The sequence below is a fragment of the Eutrema salsugineum genome, unplaced genomic scaffold (assembly GCF_000478725.1).
Source record: "Eutrema salsugineum unplaced genomic scaffold, Eutsalg1_0 scaffold_18, whole genome shotgun sequence".
Lineage (NCBI taxonomy): Eukaryota > Viridiplantae > Streptophyta > Magnoliopsida > Brassicales > Brassicaceae > Eutrema > Eutrema salsugineum.
In genome coordinates this window covers 3,321,062-3,328,315 of record NW_006256846.1, presented here as the reverse complement: position 1 = coordinate 3,328,315, position 7,254 = coordinate 3,321,062, and the positions used below count along the sequence as shown (strand labels likewise).

The 7,254-nt window shown below is 41.5% G+C and overlaps 1 non-coding gene across 1 annotated transcript; it reads right to left on the bottom strand.

The window, feature by feature from the left end:
- Positions 1 to 3,979: 3,979 nt before the first annotated feature.
- Positions 3,980 to 4,086, bottom strand: LOC112087435. The gene has a single exon (XR_002900115.1). It is a non-coding gene; the product is annotated as a small nucleolar RNA R71 (small nucleolar RNA).
- Positions 4,087 to 7,254: the final 3,168 nt, after the last annotated feature.

The following is a 7,254-nucleotide window of genomic DNA, read 5'->3' as shown; positions in this document are numbered from 1 at the left end:
GCCTAAACCGCGAACATATGTGCGGTTTAGTTCACTGCTTGGCCAATTCGCATGCCTAAGTCGCACAGCTTGTGGACTTAGCTTTTTTCCTGCTTGGGGATCTTTGGTCTCACTCAGGATTGCCTTACCCACACATCTCCACACGCAGCTCATTTCCAGAATTTAATCTTTAGGCGCTGCAGGTTAACCAAGACGCAGAACTATCTCGCACAAACCAAGTCTCCTCAGACCACTTCGCATTCGGGGGAGCGTAACATCCAGGATATGGATCCAAATGGCATGATTCCAAATTCAGTGGAAAGAGCAGTCAAATATCTCAAACTTTGGTGAAGAAACCTTTGGCGCTTGGGTATTGGAAGGTTCCCCGTACGGCTCATCTCTGAAGTGCATTGAAACGATAAAAGATGAGCTCTTGGACCAGTGTTTACTCCGTAGACGCTATATTTCAGCACATAGCTCCAAACTGGATGATATCAGATATACTGGAAAGAGTACTCAAAGACCTTGAATCAGAGTGGAAAGGCATCGTCCCACGCAATCTTTGTGACGCATCGGATCGGTCTTGAAACTGTAGCGAGACAGGTGTGCCTTCCGGTGAGCTTAACTCTCTGCTCACGACTCCAAATCCAATGATTTCACCTTTTCTGGATCCGTTACCTGATCATCTCCAACCTTTCTGAAGACCCTGTAAGCCGAATCGAAAGTTAAAACTCCCCGGACAGGCAATCTTTCAGACATATCGGATTGCTCTGGAATGGATGCGAGACAGGTCTGGCTTCTGGTGGCCATATCATTCAGCTCGCAGCTCTAAATTCGTCGATTTCAACTGTTATGAAATCTAGACTCTATTATCTTGATCCTTGATCAAGATCCTGGAGGCTGAGTCAACTGAAAAGACCTTCCGGTAACGTGATTTCGGAGATTTATCCGCACCCGAGATTTTTGGCCGAGAACCTTGAACAACCAGTACGTGTTTTGGCCGAGAGATATACCCGTAGTACATGGAAATCGCCGAGAAAAGCTTCCCGCGGTACAGGTTTTCACCATTTTTAAAGCTCCATTCACCATTTCTTCCCCTGGCTTCATCTTTTCAGGTCCAAACTGGTTCCAAATTACCTGTAAACACTCCAAAACATGCAAGACTCACTTGGACCTAATGCAAACCTCTAAGTCCTAAAACAACACCTAAAGACCTAAAATGCATGAAATAAGACATGATTTAGAATGAAATGTACAACCTAAATAATGCAAATTATGAACATATAAACTCCCCCACACTTGTCCTTTGCTTGTCCTCAAGCAAAAAGAACAAATGAGAGAAAGAGGTTGAATGCATTGGGAGTTCATATTTCCTTTGAAAGAGAGAAGTGACCACTAAGAGATTTCAAGTTCATGCTCATATGCAATGCAAGATGATAACACCGGATTTTGACCATTTTTATGGATCATTTTAATATCTTTTACAGGTGTTTTTACTCCGTTTTCAAAGGTTTTCAAAGGATTTCTATGTTTCCGGATTTTAAAAGACTTTTCAGGTAATTTGGGATAAAGAGGCACAAAATGGAACAAAAAGACTCTTTTGGATAAATGCAGACTGTCAGAACTCTCATGGAGAGACGAAGACCTTCTCACCGTCTGATCACCCTCAAAATTGGACAACTTATAGAAGAATCAACCAGCTTTCAAATGCACTTGGTTTGGAGACATTCCAACGGTTGGATCTCAAGATATTCCATTAGCCCCGAAGCCACGCGGAGTCGGCCAGCAACTCACGCGACCGCGGCCAACAAGCTATTTGCCGCGGTCAGAAGCTTCCCGACCGCGGCCAACAAGCCAATTACCGCGGTCACAACACTCCCGACTGCGGCATTCAACCTCCGACTTAAAGCCCACTTATCTGAAGCCCAAAGTCATTCCCAGCCTCGATTCCGGAACCTTAGAGACCATGGAGTATTGGAGACTATAAATACATGTCATTTATGTCGTTTTTAGACACCACCCTTCATCCTTTACAGAAACCCTTTTCCTTTAGCCGTTTTTATGAGATTTTTGTAGAAGATTGTTCAAGTCCGAGTTCTTCAATAGAGAAGCTTTCTTTAACTCTTTTCTTTACTGTTTTTCATTACTTTTATTAAAACCAATGATGATGTCGAACTCAGCCATGTCTGAGTAGATCCCGAGTTGGGCTTAGGGTTCCCGAAAGGGGCTCTCATAATCGATTAAGACATCTAGGTTTATAGATTTGGGATTTCGACATGTTCTCTGTTTATTCTTGTTCTTATTGCATGTGTGCTTGATTGATCACCTAGTATCTGATCTAGATAGTTAGTGTTGCGAAAGTTTTCATTAAATATCAGCCCTAGAATGAAACAGGGGATTTTTCCGTAGGAGTGGAAACCTACCTGCGGCGAGATCGTGAGTATTGACGAGTCTTATGCAGCTCTTGCGTTCTCTCCCTTCCAGGACCAGAGTGGAAACCTACTGGTCAGGGTTGCGAGAAACAGTTGGTTATGATCACGACAGTGACGTAGTCATACCGCCGTACTCTAGCTCTAGAACCCATATATTGTTATCCGTCAATCCCAATCTATCTACCTTATTGTTAAAATCGATTATGATCCCTTAGAGTTCCCAAAAGCTCAGAGTTTTTAGCCATAGTTTGCAAATCCATCGATTTTACTTGCTTTCTTAGACTTGCATTTCAATTTCCTTAGTTCGTTATTTACTTGCTTTATTTACTTTTCATGCGATATTTTACTTGCCTTATTTTTGTTTAGTTCGATATTTTACTTATTCCCTTTGCATTTTATTCGATTTTCTTTACTTGCTTTTTAGGATAGATTTATTTGCTTTCTTTTGTTTTAGTTTAATTCGCAAGAAAAACAACCAACCTTTAAAACCAATTTAGTCTAGACATAAAGTTAAAAACCGTAGAAGAATACCAGGCACACAAATCTCTGTGGATTCGATCCCTAAATACTGCAACTGATTAGCTGTGCACTTGCGGCTTTCTTTTGTTTTGTTAAGGGTAAAACTTGTTCCCTCACGTAGTTGACACACTCAGCACCACATCAAGTTTTTGGCGCCGTTGTCGGGGAGTTGTTTCGCTGCCTTTTGCTATTTTTCTTGTTTTAACTTCTGTTCTAGACACCTGATCTCTAGTTCTTTCTTAAAGTTTTTCTGAACTATCTTTCCCTTCTTTTGTCTTTCTCTGAATTGCATGAATACCAGGCGTAGACCTGCAGGAGACATTCCAATTCTAGACGATATTGACAGACACGAAAGAGAACTTCGAAGACTTAGATGAACGCAAGGAATGGCCAACGACGACCAGCCTGGAGATCCTATTAATCGAAATTTAAATATGGACCAAGAAGGGTCCGAACATGGAGAAAACGAAGAGAATGATCACATAGAAGGTGATCATGCTCGACAAGATGGAGAGGAGGACGAGGTTCTTCCAAGAAACCACCAGAACCGAGAGAGAGAAGGACGTGAAGACCTTGATCCACCCATCAATGTAGCCGATGGTGACCACCCAGCAATGCAGCCGAATGAACGCATTCACCGCCCCATTCCGCCAGCAAATCAACAACGAAGACAAGCCAGGAACCATCGCATAGCTGATTTTGATGCACCTACTCAAAATTTTCAGAATCGATCTGCGATTCAAGTACCATTTCCAAACCGGAATGAGTTTGAAGTCAAGCCTCAAATCATCTCATTGGTGAAGCAAAACCAGTTCCATGGAGTTCCTTCTGAGCACCCAATGGACCATATCGAGCTTTTTGAAGAAATTTGCAGCATGATGAGAACAAACCAAGTTCCACCTGACTATTTAAAGTGTAAGTTGTTCCCTTTTTCATTAGCAGATAAAGCTCACCGTTGGTTGAAGTCTTTGCCTGCAGGATCGATTACTAATTGGGAAGAATGTAGAACTGCTTTCCTGAACCACTTCTACACTAAGTCGAGGTCGAACAATTTGAGAACAAAGATCTCAACCTTTCAACAAGGGCCAACTGAATCTTTCTATGAAGCTTGGGAACGTTTTAAGGAGTATGAATGTGATTGCCCTCACCATGGATTTCATGGATCAAGCCTGCTGAGCACATTTTACCGAGGTTTGCAACCAAAATACAAACTTTCACTTGATACAGCTAGCAATGGAGATTTTGGGCAAAAGGCGATAACCCAAGGAAGAGCCCTCATCGAAAATTTGGCTCAAGCCAATAGCAATGATTGTCCTGAATTTGATCGATCAATGAAGCAAGCCGGAACAGACAACAAGGAGATAACCGAGTTGAAGAACATGGTGAGCCAGCTTCTGAAGAGCAACAATCGACCGATCCATGCCTGTGAAACCAACAATGGCGCAGAAGAGGAAGGACCTGGTGATATCGATCACATTAATCAAGCATTTCAAGAAGAAGATGTGAACTACGTAGGAGCACTGGTGCCATACCAAAATCGCTCCAACAACAACTTCAACAACAACTTCCGGAATGCAAATTACAACAATCTCTCTTACCGCAATCCAAATGTGAAGAATCCTCAAGATCAGTACTACCCACCTCAACAAAAATCATTCCAAAACAAGTTTCAAGGTGGAAACTTTGGAGGAATAGTACCATATCAACCGCGACAGCCATATAACTACCAAGGTACGAATTTTAACAATCAATTTGTACAACAGCAGGGAGTCACGACGAACCAGCTAGCTTCACAAATCGGTAGACTTGAACAGTCAATCCAACAGCTAGTTATGACGAACGAGAAAGCATCTAAAGACGTGAATGTGAAAGTAGACTGCATGTACAATGATCTGAATGGTAAGTTTGAATCTTTATCTTCGCACATAAAGAAGTTAGATGTGCAAGTCGCCCAAACAACCGACTCTATGAAGAGGCAAAGTGGAGTTCTTCCAGGAAGAGTTGAAGATAACCCTAAGAAGTTTTGCAACGCCATAACAACATTGCCCGAAGAAGAGTCCGGAACCGATGGAAAGAAAGAAGAAACCCCAATCTTTGTACCACTGTACAAGGATATCGATCCCAAGCAGCCACCGTTTAAGGTACCCAAACGATCACCGTTTCAAAGGCTTACCAAAGCCGATGATCCGGGACGTTTTGTTTTCCAATGTTTCATTTCAGGAATCAAGTGTACAGACTGCTTGTGCGATTCCGGAGCCAATGTCAACATCATGTCTAAGACATTTGCCCAAAAATTGGGCATAAAAACCTTAAAGACATCGACGGTTAAGGTTATTTTTAGAGATTCATCTCAAAAAGATACTGAAGGGGCGATTCATGATCTACAAGTTCTAGTGGGAGATAAGATTGTTCCAGCAGATTTCCAAGTCCTGGAGATGGATAAAGACAAGGAGAGGCCACTCATTTTCGGGAGACCATTCCTAGCTACAGTAGGAGCAATTATCGATCACGCAAACCGGCATGCTGTTTTCCTCAATGTGGACAGAAAAAGGTACTATCCTACTATCTTAGATGAATTTCCAAGTAAAGGAAACAGGCCAAAAGAGAAAGAAAAGGAGAAGCCGAAAGCTTTTGCAAAGATCAAGATCATCATTCCACCAGATGCAACGGAAACTAGTGAGGACCAAATCCAGGAGCTGATCGAAAACACAAAAAGGGTTCTGAACAACATTAAAGTCCGAAAGAAGATTAAAGGTAAGAAGACTTCTCTTCAAGGAGAAGAAGTAAAACCTCCACCAACCGGAAGTGACAAAGGCACATCAAGTGGAGTGCCATTCAAATCAGCCTGATTCCTCATGCTTACGTCGAGCTAAACGACTTTAAAACAAAAGCGCTTAATGGGAGGCAACCCATTTAGGTACTCTTTCTTTTAGTTTTCTTTTCCTTTTTAGAATTTATGCTTTCTTTTTCTTTTTAAGTTTTAGGTATTTTATAAAACAAAAACACAAAAAAATCAGAAAATTAGAAAAACCAAGGAGAAAAAGGTAGGTCTTTAGCTGCTCGGCCCGGCAAAGACGAGAAGATTGAAAAATAGGCCGCAGGAGGAAGACCCGCGGTCGCAACAGACGGGACCGCGGCAAACGGTGCATCGACGCGGCACTGTGAATGTGACCGCGGCCGAGCCCTCATCCACCGCGGTCGCGCGTCTCCTGACCGCGGCCGTTGGTCGTTGAGATGGTTCCGCGGATTTCTGCTGATTCCCGGTGTTGCCTGGTGTTTGCCTGGTGATTTCCGGTGTTGCCTGGTGATTCCCGATTTTGCCTGGTGATTCCCGTTTCTGCCTGGTGATTCCGGGGATTTCCCGAAATGTTCCCGGTAAAACCCGAAAAGATCCTCCGTAAGTTTTAAACTTTCCTAATGTGCAAACAAGAACAGGTAAGTTCCCGTAAACTTAAAAATTTCCAGAAATTTTCCGTTTTTGCTTCAAAAAAACGCTTTTTAAAGAAAAGAAACAAACTTTTTGGATCAAAGCTCTTTCTTCTCTTCTCTTCCAAAAAACTTAGAGATTTAGGAGACAGAACACATTTTTCAGTTCTTAAGCTTTTTAAGAGATTTTTGGCTCAAACCTCACTCTTTTTCAAAGCTGATTTCAATTCTGCCATCAATTCTCTCTTTCAAGCAAGGTATGAACCTCCAACTCACCATTCTTACTCGATTTTGAACTTAGGGTTTTCTTTAAAAACCCAGAATCTTGGTCTATTGATGGTGGAAATAGCTTAAGAATGATAGATTATCCATTTAGGTTATCTAAAAATCGATTTTAGCACCTAGCTTAAGAGGAATTGAGATTTTTGAAATTTGGATTCTTCATGCTTCATAAAAATCAAATTTGGAGCAGCAAAATTGATGAATTTGATTTAGTCTTGTGTGATTAGTGATTAGTATTGGGTAATCTTTAGAATTCACATGGAAATTGCTCATAAAAACCGATTTTTAGAAGATTTCTATGTTGAGAACATAAAAAATCCAAATTTAGTCATGAACTACTTGATTTCTCTGATTTAATATCAATTTTGTTTGCTGATAATTTTAATTAATCTCTTTATACTAGTATTAGTATAACAGATCTTAATGTGTTAAAATTAGCACCCAAATTCACTCTTTTTCCAAGAATCATTTCATTTTGCAGAAAATGGATGAAACCAGATCCCGAAGGAGCCGTCGAACTGGTGGCAGCTCCGATGACATTCCCGACGATGCTACTCTGGGAGAGTACATGCTGAACCAAGCCAGACCGAGAAGAAGAAGCTATGTGATGAGATTG